Raw genomic sequence first — 15,776 nt, forward strand, 5'->3', positions numbered from 1 at the left:
CCATGAGTGGAGATATCATTTCATACATTGCCAAAGTCCTCATTGTTGGCATACTGTGTTTTTATACTATCAAAACCTGCAACATTAGCTGAAAACATATGTAACAAGTGTGGTCTCCTATTTAAGGCGTCAACCACCTTATTTCCAATCCCTGACTTATATATAATAACAAATCCGAATTGTTGTAGATAGTCCATCCAACAAGCATGGCGTGCATTCAGTTTACTTTAGGAATTTAAATGCTTCAGAGAATTATGGTCTGTAAAAAGGATAAACTCTTTATGGATCAAGTAAGGTCGTCAATGCTTGAGAGTTTAATTAAAGAATAGAATTCCATATCATATACTGAGTATTGTCGATGAGTGTCTGACACGACCAAAAGATTGATGTCTTCTCCCAAGTGCAGGAGTGTCGAAGAAATAAATAACCCGGCAAGGCCGGGGTCGAACTACAAAGAGGTTAATTGTATAAATTATAAATAACAAGACAACAACAACAACAACAACAACAACAACAACAACAACAACAACAATAATAATACTCAGTACGTGGCGTTGTTATACCTGAGAATGATCTAAGAGATCGGGTCACAAGTTTCCAACCTATATACTGAGTTTATGAAAAGATCAAAGAGATATATTATATAATATAAACAGAATATAAATAATAATAATAATAATAATAATAATAATAATAATAATAATAATAATAATAATAGTAATAGTAATAGTAATAGTAATAGTAATAATATTAATAGTAGTAGTAGTAGTAGTAATAAAAGAAGAAGATGAAGAAATTAATGAGAACTTTGAGATGAAATATTAATGTAAGGATTAAACAATGATAAAAAAAAATATCAAGGTTAGAGGATTCACTAATGGTATTTCAAACAAGTATAGTATAAACTCTTATTACTTAATTGGAAACCACACATGAAAAAGGTTCCAATCGGATGATTTATCATTAATAGCTCATTATAAATTGTTAACATGATCATATTAATTATCTTATTTACATAACACCAAACTTTTAAATATTGTCAGGAATTCATGATGCTAACTTATGTTGACAACAAATCAAGTTCCTTTCATAGCACAGGTGTAAGTAATACCATACGGTTGTGCTATGAGAGTGCCAAGCATTTGTTGTACCAAGTGTTATACAACACAAATCTAGATTAACCATTTAACAAGCAAGGTATTAAGAATTAGTAAGATAAAAAGATAAGACATGTTAATATTAAACGTTAAGATCCATGTTGAGTTTACACTATATTTATTCTTACACCATTAGTGTAACCTTTTCACCTTGACATAATAAACTTACCTAAACATAATGAAGAAGAGAAACATAAATAAACAAAACAAGAACATAAAGAAAATACAAGTTAACTAAGTAAAGGAAAGGAAATGAAAAGCATAAACAAGATATTAATGAAAGCAAAACTTAAAAATTACAAAAAAAAAAATATATAAAGAGAGAAATAAAGAGCATGAACTTGATCTAAACAACCAAGCTCCCAAATACATGGCAAATGCCTCCTTTTATAGGCCAAAATTCAGAATTATTGATTTGATGACTAATTGTTGAGTGGGTGGCCAACTCTTGACTTTGTGAAAATCCTTATCTTCTTGTCTGAATAAAACGAAAATGCTAGCATCAAAACTGGGTCCACTTGAAAACATAAAAGTTGCAAGAAATTGTCTTAACAAATATGTGTAAAAATTTGAGGTCATTTGGACTTTTAAAACTCCAGATATGGGCCAAACACTGAACAGTGTTCGAGCTGCAGATGTACATTTACCATATATTAAGGCATTTTATAGTATTAGACTTGTTATTATAAAACATGCTTTAGTTAAGGAGTTTTGATACTTTAAGTGCAAAATGATGATATAAAACCTTGATAAATATGCACTTTTAAGTAGTAATCACCCCCCCCAACCAGCTTATTACTAGTCCCTAGTAATCAAAGCATTAAAATAGAAAAACAATTTGCCAATTCCATAAAGCAAGGCATTCATCATTCAACTTACTTTAATTTATCCAGATAAACAAACTCTCATTAAATTCATATATCTGCTCAATACCTCTTAAACAAGATATTACTAAACCTTTCTTTTGTGCTCAAAATATCAACATATAGTTATGGGGCTTTACTTGGAAGAAAAACAAATTTTTGTTCTAATGTTTAAGGCTAACTTCCTTAGGTTGGGATTATTTTTTTTTTTCTTTTTCTTTTTTTATTTATTTATTTATATACACATACAACTTGAAACACAATGTATCTTTAACCCATGTAACGAGTTTTAGGCTAATGACTCCCAAACCAGTTGGTCTTAGGGCATTAGGTGTTGATACACCCCTACGAGCTTAGCAACTCGGGTTGCAGATACTGATACGTAGATAGTGCAATGTTTGATTCCCTTAAGCTTTTCTCCTCAACCCATGTAACAAGCGTGGGGCCAATAGCTCCCAAGTCAGTTGACTTTAGGGTATTAAGTGTTAAAACACCCCTTCGAGCTTAATTGCTTAGGTTACGAAAACCAAACTTATCTACCTTTTTATTATCATTGTTTTTTTTTTTTGGCAAATTATGTATTATCCCTTTTCCTTAGTTGTTACCTTTAACAAAAGAACATAAATAATGTAATAATACAATGTGCAACCCACAATCATATGTTAAAGTGTGTGTGTGAAAATGAAGATTTAAAAATACTTGTTAAATGAGCATATGAGCAGAATCAAGTGTTACCAATACGAGAGTTTGTAAACCTGAATATTTCAAGAAGTATTCTGATAGACCCTGTTAAGAATGTTTACTAAGATGCGTCTCAAGAGTCACTTTAACAAAAGAACTCATTTTACTCTGTCATCCTAGTAACAACAGTTTTGCAAATAGTTTATGAAATAGAAAACACAGGTTTTTTTTTAAAAAAATATCAACTACTACCCTTTCCCCCAACCAAAATGAGACATTGTCCTCAATGTCTTAAGGTAGAAAGATAAAGTATAGAAGACATCACCTGAAATAACAAACACTGACAAACCTGAAACACACTTAAACAAATATAAGAAACAACAAAACACAATAATAAAACCAAAAGACACAAAGTTTTTACAAACGAAGGCTCAAATCCAATCTAAGCTTTTTACGGCTTTCCTTAGTTGACCAATTTATACGACTTATGGAGGGATTAATTACAGGGATGAAAGATTGTAATTGGTCAATCAATTGTTTAGCAGTAGCAGCAGAGATTATGATTTGTCGTGCCGAAGATGTTAGAAATTCTTGTTCCACAGCATGATCAAGAAAAGACAACAACTTATCATAAAAACCATTAACATTTAACAAACCTATGGGTTTATGGTGAATGTGCAGTTGGGCCCAAGAGGAAATATGAAAGATCTCTTCCAATGTGCCCAGACCACCTGGTAAGGCAATGAAGGCATCAACATGGTTAAACATTGCATTCAGTCGATCAGACATTGTGGGGACCTGTAATTCCTCTCCAATTGTTTTTCCAATGATGTCCCCTTATGCTAAAGCTTTGGGGACAACCTCCAAAACTTGACTACCTCCTAAAGATGCAGCTATTGACACTCCCCTCATTAACCCAAGGATGCCTCCTCCATACACTAAATGAATCTTTCGCTCAGCTAGTACCTGACCAAGATGATTTGCTGATTCTAAAAACTCTTTTTCTTTCCCAGGACTGGATCCACCGAAAACACAAATATTGTTTATGTGATTTCTTGAGGAACCTGCCATTTCTACACACGTTTGTATTTGATGAATGTATGGGTTGAGTAGAAATGAAGGGAAGGAGGAGAAGAATTTATAGATGAGAAATTGAAAATGCAATCATACCACCTATATGTAGGCCAGCTGTAGTCTCACACATACACTCTTTCTCTCTCTCTCTCTCTCTCTTTATTTATTTGTTTATTTTGAAAAAGCATATGTATGTACAGGTAGTTGTGATTATGGCTCACATCTTTCCTTGGTTTTACGTCCAAGAACGGCTTAAACGCCCTCTATAGGTCGGGGATAGGCTTCCCATCCAATTTTCTTAAAAACTGGCAAACAGGGTCTTTTTTAGTCAGATTCCCAAGACTAAGTCGAGCATATTCTTTATGAAAATGGAGTCATAAGTCATGAAATGCACAATGCACATCTCCACCAGGATATGCCTTAAAAGTCAATAAAAGATTATCTAAAGATTCCTTATGTTTTGAAATGAATCCTGACTTTTGACAATTTTCACAAGTTTTGCAGAACACATATGCGTCTTTGAACATGGTGGGCCAATAAAATCCACATTGTAAGATTTTTGTAGTCATCTTTTTCGACGAGAAATGACTCCCACATGCTTCAGAATGACAAAGTTTAATGACACTACTTACCTCATTGTCAGGAATGCATCTTTGAAATTTTTTATCAGGACAATATTTGAATAAGTTAGGGTCATCCCAATAAAAGTTCTTCACGTCGTTCAAAAACTTTCCTTTGTCTTCAATACTCCAATGAGCTGGCAAATCTCCTAAAGCAAGAAAGTTGATATTTTTAGCAAACCAAGGCATTGAACTAAGAGAAAATAAGGATTTGTCAGGAGAGTAATCATCGATTGGTGGGATGTCAGATGTCAAATCTGTTGTCACTCTTGACAAAAGATCGACATCAACATTTTTTGTGCCTTTTTCATCCGTGATTTCTTCCTGAGAATAAATCATTTGCAAATCTTTAGATTCATCCAACTCAATTTTACTCAAAGTAGATTCAAGTTGATCATGAACTAATTCTTCAATATGATCTACTTCTTGTAAATCATTATCATCTCCAAGCTGCTTGCAAATGTTGAAAATATTCATCTCCAATGTCATGTTTCCAAAAGATAACTTCATGAGTCCATTCCTACAATTAATCAATGCATTAGAAGTTGCAAGAAATGGACATCCTAAAATAACAGGAAATGAATCACATGTTTCAATAGGTTGCGTGTCCAAGACAATAAAATCCACAAGATAAATGAATTTATCGACTTGTACTAACACATCATCAATTATTCCTCTAGGCACTTTTACAGATTTATCAGGAAGTAAAAGAGTTACAGAAGTTGGTTTTAACTCACCTAGATTGAGACTCTGAAAAACTGAATATGGAAGTAAATTCACACTAGCTTCAAGATCAAGTAAGGCTCTTTCAATTTTATGTTCTCCAATAAAGCAAGAAATTGTAGGACAAGTAGGGTCTTTATATTTCAAAGCATTATTGTTCTGAAGAATAGCACTTACTTGTTCGGCTAAAAAGGCTTTCTTTTTCACATTCAGTTTTCTCTTCACAGTGCATAGATCTTTCAAAAATTTAGCATAGGAAGGTACCTGTTTAATATCATCCAACAAAGGTATATTGATCCTTACCTGTTTGAAAATTTCAAGGATTTCAGAATTGTGATTGACTTTTTTTTGTTTGGTCATGGCATGAGGAAATGGAAGTGCTGGCGGAGAATCAGTCTTTTCTTTACAATGTTCAGATTCAACCCCTTCCTTACCCTCAGAGATTGACTCATCATCTTTCTCACAAGGTTCAAGAGTGGGTTTTTCAATAACCTTACCACTGCAAATAGTGATGACTGATTTGACTTGATCCATGTGTTGGCTTCCAGAACTACTTGCATTTGCATTGTATTGCCCCTTTGGATTTTGTTGTGGTTAAGATGGAAACTTACCTTTCTCTTGAAAACTGAGAGCAGATGTTAACTTTGCAAGAGTATCTTTAAAATTTGTCATGCCTTGAGCAAGTAGAGTGTTGATTGCCTCTTGCTTTTCAATGAATGCATGCAATGTTTCCTCAAGATTTCTTATAGGAGGTGCATATCCATAAGAATTTTGGAAATTATGGTGTGCTTGAAATGGTGGCTGTGAAGTTTGTGCATTATTGTTATCACTCTTCCAACTGAAATTTGGGTGATTTCTCCAACCAGAGTTGTATGTTTGCGAGTATAGGTTATGATTGGGCCTTTGGAAACTATTTAAAGCATGGGCTTTTTCATAGAAGCATTCCTTAAAAGAAGGCAAAGTTGGACAATCATTGGTTGCATGTTCATTTGTTTCATAGATTTGACACACAATGTCTTGAACAAATTTTAATTGACCACTTTTTTTCAATTCTAGTGCCTCAACTTTTCTAGCTAACGATGCAAACTTTGATTGGAGGTCATGATCTTTCCTAAGATTATACATACCTCCACTAGATGTATGAGGCTGGGTTTTACTTGGTGCCTCATAAGTGCCCGTAGTGTCCCAATTTTGTGCATTTTCAGCTAGCAAGTCTACGTACTCCATTGCTTCATTAGGGTCTTTATCTTCAAAAGTTTCATTGCACATCAATTCAACCATTTGCATATCTTTAGGTGTTAACCCTTCATAAAATTGTGAAACCAATCTCCAAGTTTCAAAACCATGATGAGGGCAAGTATTAAGAAGTCTCGATACCTATCCCAACATTGGTAAAATGTTTCACTTGGTTTTTGAGTGAAAGTGGTGATTTGTCTTTTGAAAGAGTTGGTTCTATGAGATGGAAAAAACTTCTTTAAAAATTGTTGTTGCATTTCATCCCAAGCACGAATGGATCCTGACCTAAGATTTTGTAGCCATGTTTTAGCTTTATCTTTTAATGAAAAAGGAAAAAGCTTTAATCTAATGGTATTCATGCTACAATTTAAGTCATTATAGTTGTTACAAACTTCTTCAAATTCTCTCAAATGCAAGTATGGATTTTCTAGATCTAAGCCATGAAAAGAAGGTAAAAGTTGAATAATGTCTGGCTTAAAATTAAAATGGGATGCATCAGGAGGGAAAACTATGCATGAGGGTGCACTTGTTCTTGTGGGATTCATGTGGTCTCTAAGTGTCCTAACACGGTTATTCTCATTATTCTCATTATGAAGTGACTGGTTATCTTCTTCGGCCATATTTTCTAAAAATGATGAGGATACCCTACAAAGTCTACCACTTAATGTACGTGACCAAACACTCATGCACGTGTAGAAAAAGAATAAAAGGAAGAAGAAAACAAAAGAAAAAGAAACAAAACAAAAGAAACAAAGTTAGATACAAGAAAAGTGAAAAGAGAAAACAAAATAAATACTATAATTTGTACAAGAATTTACCTCCCTGACAACAGCGCCAAAAACTTGACACGACCAAAAGATTGATGTCTTCTCCCAAGTGCAGGAGTGTCGAAGTAATAAATAACCCAGCAAGACTGGGGTCGAACCACAGAGAGGTTAATTGTATAAATTATAAATAACAAGACAACAATAACAACAACAACAACAACAACAACAACAACAACAACAACAATAATAATAATAATAATAATAATAATAATAATAATAGTAATAATAATAATAATAATAATACTCAGTACGTGGCGTTGTTATACTTGAGAATGATCTAAAAGATCGGGTCACAAGTTTCCAACCTATATACTGAGTTTATGAAAAGATCAAAGATATATATTATCTAATATAAACAGAATGTAAATAATAATAATAATAATAATAATAATAATAATAATAATAATAGTAATAATATTAATAGTAGTAGTAGTAATAATAATAATAATAATAATAAAAGAAGAAGATGAAGAAATTAATGAGAACTTAGAGATGAAAGATTAATGTAAGGATTAAATAATGATAAAAACAAATGTCAAGGTTAGAGGATCTACTAATGGTATTTCAAACAAGTATAATATAAACTCTTATTACTTAATTGGAAACCACACATGAAGCAGGTTCCAATCGGATGATTTGTGAAACCTTGTGTCTTTTAATTTTGTTAATAGCACATTATTTTGTTTTTTTATTTCTTATATTTGTTTAAGTGTATTTCAGGTTTGTCAATGTTTGTTGTTTCAGGTGATATCTTCTATACTCCATCTTTCTACCTTGGGACATTAAGGACAACGTCTCGTTTTGGTTGGGGGGAGAGGGTAGTAGTTGACATTAAAAAAAAAAAAAAAGCTTACTAACTATTTTTACTATTATTAAAACCATTTGAAAAAATTGTTATTACTAAGATGGCAAAGTAAGGGAGAATTTTATTGACTCTTGAGGTGCATCTTAGTAAACATTTTCCAATAGTTATTTGCAATATTCATAACAAGGTCTATCACATACTTCTCTTGAAATATTCAGGTTTGCAAACTCTCTCATTATTATCAATTGATTCTACTCATATACTCATTTAACAAGTATTCTTAAACCTTTATTTTCACACACACACTTTAACATATGATTGTGGGTTGCACATTGGATTATTACATTATTTATGTTCTTTTGTTAAAGGTAACAACTAAGGGAAAGGGATAGTATATAATTTGCAAAAAAAAAATAGAAAAAAATGATAATAAATGTAATTAAATAAATAAATAAAAACATAGATAAGTTTGGTTTCGTAGCCTCCCTAACCTAAGTAATTAAAGCCCGAATGGGTGTTTTAACACCTAATACCCTAAAGTCAACTGACTTGGGAGCTATTGACCCAATGCTTGTTACATGGGTTGAGGAGAAAAGCTTAAGGAAATCAAACATTGCACTATCTACGTATTAGTATATGCAACCTGAGTTACTAAGCTCGTAGAGGTGTCTCAAAACCTAATGCCCTAAAACCAACTGGTCTGGGAGTCATTAGCCAAAAGCTCGTTACATGGGTTAAAGATGCATTGTGTTTTAAGTTATATGTATATGTATTCAAAAAAAAAAAAGATAATAATCTCAACCCAAGGAAGTTAACCTTAAACATTAGAATAGAATATTGTTTTCTTCCACTAAAAGCCTCATTATCTATGTTTTCATACATTAAGCACATAAAAAGGAAGGATTATTAATATCTTGTTTAAGAGGTATTGAGCAGATATATGAATTTAATGAGAGTTTGTTTATCTGGATAGATTAATGGAAGTTGAATGATGAATGCCTTGCTTTGTGGAATTTGAAAATTGTTTTTCTATTTTAACGCTTTAATTACTAGGGACTAGTAATAAGCTGGTTGGGGGGTGATTAATACTTAAAAGTACATTTTTATCAAGGTTTTATATCATCATTTTACACTTGAAGTATCAATAACTCCTTAACTAAAGCATGTTTTATAATAACATATTTAATAATATAAGATAACTTTAATTTATGGTAAATGTTCATCTTAAATGCCGATGATTAGTACTTAAAAATACATTTTTATCAAGGTTTTATATCATCATTTTGCACTTAAAGTATCAATAACTCCTTAACTAAAGCTTGTTTTATAATAACATATCTAATAATATAAGATACCTTTAATTTATGGTAAATGTTCATATTAAATGCAGGCCTATCACATAAATAAAAAAATTTATTGATGAGTTTAAGTACTGAAATTGAAAGGACAAAAAGAGGGCCAAACTTAGAAAAGAGTTGTTGGTGCAATCCAAATTGGAACACTGTTATTTAATTGGGTCATATCTAAAGCTATAGATCTTGAATTTAGGTTTGCTTTATATGGATGGAAAGGTAAGACATAGGCCTACAACTTTCATGTGGAGTCCAAGATTTAAAAAGGTCATTATCAAGTCCAAATTATAGCAACAACGAAGAAGTCCGAATCTATCCTGCAGCCCAAACATTGTTCAATGTTCAGCCCATATCTCGAGTTCTAGAAGTTGAAATGACCTCAATTTTTTTTTTCTAGAAAAGATAAGACAATTTCCTAGAACTTTCATCTGTACAGATGGTTCCAATTATGATGTTAGCAATGATGTTTTGTTCAAAAAAGAAGATAAGGATTTTCACCAAGTCAAGAGTTGGCCACCTACTCAACAATTAGTCATCAAATCAATAATTTCAAATTTTGGCCTATAAAAGGAGGCATTTGCCATGCATTTAGGCATCTTGGTTGTTCAGATCAAGATCATGCTTTTTATTTCTTTCTTTATATTTTTGTAATGTTTAAGTTTTATTTCATGTTATATTTTCCTTAATCTCTTGTTTATGCTTTTCATTTCCTTTACTATACTTATGTTCTTATGTTGTTTATTTTTGTTTCTCTTCTTCATTATGTTTAGCTAAGTTTATTATGTCAAGGTGAAAAGGTTTCACTAATGATATTAGAATTGGTATAATATAGACTCAACATGGACTTCAATGTTTATATCTAAGAAAATTTGTTATTAACATGTCTTATCTTTTTATCTTACTAATTCTTAATACCTTGCTTGTTAAATGGTTAATCTGGATTTATGTTGTATAACACTTGGTTCAGCAAATGCTTGGCACTTTCATAGCCAACTATATGGTATAACCTACACATGTGCTATGAAAGGAACTTGATTTGTTGTTCACATAAGTTAGCATCATGAATTCCTGACAATATTTAAAAGTTTGGTGTTACTTAAATAAGATAATTAATATGATCATGTTAAAAATTTATAATGAACTATTAAGGATAAATCTTCCGATTGGAACCTCCTTTGTGTGTGGTTTCCAGTTGATTAATAAAAATAATTTATATTATACTTATTTCTAATACTATTAGTGGATCCTCTAACCTTGACAATTATTTTATCCTTGTTTAATCTTCACATTAATCTTACATCTCAAAGTTCTCTTTACCTCATCATCATCATCATTATTTATAATTTATATAGTTAACCTCCCTGTGGTTTTGACCCCGGTCTTGCCTATCACATAATGAAAGGATTAATTGATGAGTTTAAGTACTGAAATTGAAAGGACAAAAAGAGGGCAAAACTTAGAAAAGAAATGTTGGTGCAGTCCAAACTAGAACATTGTTCGGTAATTAGGTCATATCTGCAGCTATAGATCTCGAATTTAGGTCTGCTTTATATGGATGGAAAGGTAAGACATAGGCCTACAACTTTCATGTGGAGTCCAAGATTTAAAAAGGTCGTTTTCAAGTCCAAATTATAGAAACAACGGAGAAGTCCGAATATGTCATGTAGCCTAGACACTGTCCAGTGTTCAGCCCATATCTCAAGTTCTAAAAGTCCAAATGACCTCAATTTTTTTTTCCTAGAAAGATAAGACAATTTCCTAGAACTTTCATGATATAGGTGGTTCCATTTCTCATGTTAGCAATGATGGTTTGTTCAGACAAGAAGATAAGGATTTTTACTAAGTCAAGAGTTGGCCACCCACTCAACAATTAGTCATCAAATCAATAGTTTCAAATTTTTGCCTATAAAAGAAGGCATTTTTCATGCATTTAGGAGCTTGGTTGTTCAGATCAAGAACTTGCTCTTGCTCTCTCTTTTTATATTTTTTGTAATTCGTAAGTTTTGCTTTCATTAATATCTTGTTTATGCTTTTCATTTCCTCTCCTTTACTTAGTTAACTTGTATTTTATTTATGTTCTTATTTTGTTTATTTATGTTTCTCTTCTTCATTATGTTTAGCTAAGTTTATTATGTCAAGGTGAAAAGGTTACACTAATGGTGTAATAATAAGTATAGTGTAAACTCAACATGGACCTTAATGTTTAATATTAACATGTCTTATCTTTTTATCTTACTAATTCTTAATACCTTTCTTGTTAAATGGTTAATCTAGATTTGTGTTGTATAACACTTGGTACAACAAATGCTTGGCACTCTCATAGCCCAACCGTATGGTATAACCTACACATGTGCTATGAAAGGAACTTGATTTGTTGTTAACATAAGTTAGCATCATGAATTCCTGACAATATTTAAAAGTTTGGTGTTACTTAAATAAGATAATTAATATGATCATATTAAAAATTTATAATGAACTATTAAGGATAAATCTTCTGATTGGAACCTCCTTTGCGTGTGGTTTCCAGTTGATTAATAAAAAGAGTTTATACTATATTTATTTCTAATACGATAAGTGGATCCTCTAACCTTGACAATTATTTTATCCTTGTTTAATCTTCATATTAACCTTACATCTCAAAGTTCTCATCAACTTCTTCTTCTTCTTTATTATTATTGTTGTTGTTGATGATGTTATTATTGTTGTTATATTATTGTTGTCTATAATTTATACAATTAACCTCCTTGTGGTTCGACCCCGGTCTTGCCGAGTTATTTATTACTCCGACACTCTTACACTTGAGAGAATACATCAATCTTTTGGTCGTGTCAATTTTTTAGCGTCGTTGCCGGGGAGGTAAATTCTTTTACAAATTATAATATTTATTTTATTTTCTCTTTTCACTTTTCTTGTATCTAACTTTGTTTCTTTTGTTTTCTTCTTCCTTTTATTCTCTTTCTACATGTGCATAAGTGTTTTGTCACGTACATTAAGTGGTAGACTTTGTAGGGTATCCTCATCATTTTCAGAAAATATAGCCGAAGAAGATAACCAGTCACTTTAAAATGAGAATAATGAGAATAACCGTATTAGAACACTTAGAGATCACATGAATCCCACAAGAACAAGTGCACCCACATTCATAGTTTTCCCTCCTGATGCATCTCATTTTAAATTGTAGCATGAATACCATTAGATTAAAGCTTTTTTCTTTTTCATTAAAAGATAAAGCTAAAACATTACTACAAAATCCTAAATCAGGATCCATTCGTGCTTGGGTTGAAATGCAACAACAATTTTTAAAGTTTTTTCCATCTCACGGAACCAACTCTTTCAAAAGACAAATCACCATTTTCACTCAAAAACCAGGTGAAACATTTTACCAATGTTGGAATAGGTATCGAGACTTGCTTAATACTTGCTCTCATCATGGTTTTGAAACATGGAGATTTGTTTCACAATTTTATGAAGGGTTAACACCTAAAGATAGGCAAATGGTTGAATTGATGTGCAATGGAACTTTTGAAGATAAAGACCCTAATGAAGCAATGGAGTGCCTAGACTTACTAGCTGAAAATGCATAAAATTGGGACACTACATGCACTTATGAGGCACCAAGTAAAACCCAATCTCATACATCTAATCATACATCTAATAGAGGTATGTATAACCTTAGGGAAGATCATGACTTCCAAGCCAAGTTTGCATCTTTAGCTAGAAAAGTCGAGACACTAGAATTGAAAAAGAGTGGTCAAATAAAATATGTTCAAGACATTGTGTGTCAAATCTGTGAAACAAATGAACATGCAATCAATGACTGTCCAACTTTGCCTTCTTTCAAGGAATGCCTCCATGAACAAGCTCATGCTTTAAACAGTTTCCAAAGGCCCAATCATAACCTATACTCGTAAACATACAACCCTAGTTGGAGAAACCACCCAAATTTAAGTTGGAAGAGAATAATAATGCACAAACTTCATAGCCATCATTTCAAGCACACCATAATTATCAAAATTCTCATGGATATGCACCTCCTTATGCTCCACCTCCTAGAAGAAATCTTAAGGAAACATTGCATGCATTCATTGAAAAGCAAGAGGCAATCAACACTTAACTTTTCAAAGCATGATAGATTTTAAAGATACTCTTGAAAAGTTAACATCTGCTCTCAATTTCCAAGATAAAGGTAAGTTTCCATCTCAACCACAACAAAATCCAAACGGGCAATACAATGCAAATGCAAGTAGTTCTAGAAACCAACACATGGATCAAGTCAAATCAGTCATCACTCTTCACAGTGGTAAGGTTATTGAAAAACCCACTCTTGAACCTTGTGAGAAAGATAATGAGTTAATATCTGAGGGTAAAGAAGAGGTTGGATCTAAACATTGCAAAGAAAAGCCTAAAGATGATGAGTTCATTATTGTTGTTGTTGTTGTTGTTGTTGTTGTTGTATTATTGTTGTCTATAATTTATACAATTAACCTCCATGTGGTTCGACCCGGTCTTGTCGGGTTATTTGTTACTCTGACACTCTTACACTTGGGAGAAAACATCAATCTTTTGGTCGTGTCAACTGCCATTATCAATAATGACATTCAAAGCCCGACCATTATGGTCCATGCAAGTGTGAAAAATATTGGTATGCAAACCACTCGAGATTAGCCTAGAAGTTCTTTCTTAGTTCTTGTCAACACTATATGGATCACGCGGCTCAATAAGTCTAATGCACCCAAGTGCTCTTCTTCACTGTGACTACTCCTATCGGTCTCTTCCTCGTCCGTGTCTTCAATAGCGTCCACTACTAACAATTCTTTTTCACATATAAATGCTAGTTTTTTATCTCTTGTAGGACACACTACAACATAGTGTCTGAAGCCTTTACACTTATAGCATTGTAGCCCTTTGCTGGAAACTTTGGCTTTTCCTTTCTGGTCTCCACATACCCCGCCTCTAGGTTGATCTTTTAGCAATTGAGGCCTTTGGACTGAAGATGTTGGGACACATTCCGACCTTGAATCCCACAACGTCATTTTCCTCCAAACCGAAGGCCCATTTGTTTCTTAATACAGAGTGCCAATTGATATGCCTACTCAACGTTGATTAAATGTGCAGTCCATATTTCTTTACGTAGCTCGCTGCATAGTCCGGTGCGGTATCGAGCTAAAGTTTGTTTCTCAGTCTCTACAATCTTGTTATGGATAGTCAACTCGTGGAAGCGATATGTAAATTGATCAACACTCAATGACCTTTGCCTGAGTTGCAACATCTCCTCGAACATCATTTGCTCATAATCAATGGGCAAATATTTTTCCTTTGGTTGCTCTTTCTTCTCTTCCCAATTAGAAATTGTTGGTCTTCGTGTATGATGCAATTTTTCTTCCAAACTTCCCCACCACACTCATGCATGCCCCTTCAATTTCATCCGAAGATAACAAACCTTCCTATCCTCCGAAATAGTAAACCAATCAAAATAATCCTCGATAGTCATTAACCAGACCTCTAAAGTGTTGGGCTCTAATTTTCCAAAAAATCTGGCACATTAACCTTCATTCTTTTGGTCAGTTCATCAAAAGGTTGATAATGTGCACCATGACCCGCATGACCTCGGTGAAAGTTTCGCCTATGACGTCGGACTCGAGGCTCATGATCCTCAAACTCCTGGTTTTCTTCTTCCTCTTCTTTATAAGCATCTCCATCACTTTTGTCTAGTCCCTCTCCACGAACTGCTATGTGCCCTCTCCAATTAAAGGGTCCATACTCCTCTCAAACATAATGCTCATCTATGACATCCAATTGATGAGTAAGTTGCTCCAATACTATGGTGATTTAATCAGTTTGGTGTTGTAACTGGGGTTGGTCTATGTCTTGAGTGTTTTTGTTTTGGTCCTTTGGATTTGGGTTGTTTGGATTTTGGTTGGTTTCCATGGCGTACGAAGTATCGTTGCGGATTACAGGCATGGAACGTGAAACACCGTAACGAAGGAAACATGAACCAGGCTCTGATACCAAAATTAATGCCAAGCCTCTCAAATCAACCTCACGTTGAATCTAAGAGCAGAGCAAACACAGAATCCCTCTGTGACGTTGGAATCACTCCAAGGAAAACTCGAATTCAAATTCGTAAAATGACTAAAAAAATAGACCGCCTTTGTTATTTCCATCCTACCTTAAATATCAATTCAATCATACAATCTCCAACTCCAACTAGGAAAGCATTAAACAGAAAAGAAACAGAATTGCAGCAAATACGTAAGCTTCCTAAAAATCCTCTACATATCATAACAGCTCCAATGTTTACGGAGTCATTGATCATGGAACTATGGGGAATCCTTCTCCTGATTTGCATCACTACTTAAATATAAATTGTCTACTTAGAAAAGGACTATTTTATAGGAAAGAGAGATTAGGGTTTCCTGACAAATAAAAAGAAAAGAA

This window comes from Populus alba, chromosome 11, assembly GCF_005239225.2.
Source record: "Populus alba chromosome 11, ASM523922v2, whole genome shotgun sequence".
Lineage (NCBI taxonomy): Eukaryota > Viridiplantae > Streptophyta > Magnoliopsida > Malpighiales > Salicaceae > Populus > Populus alba.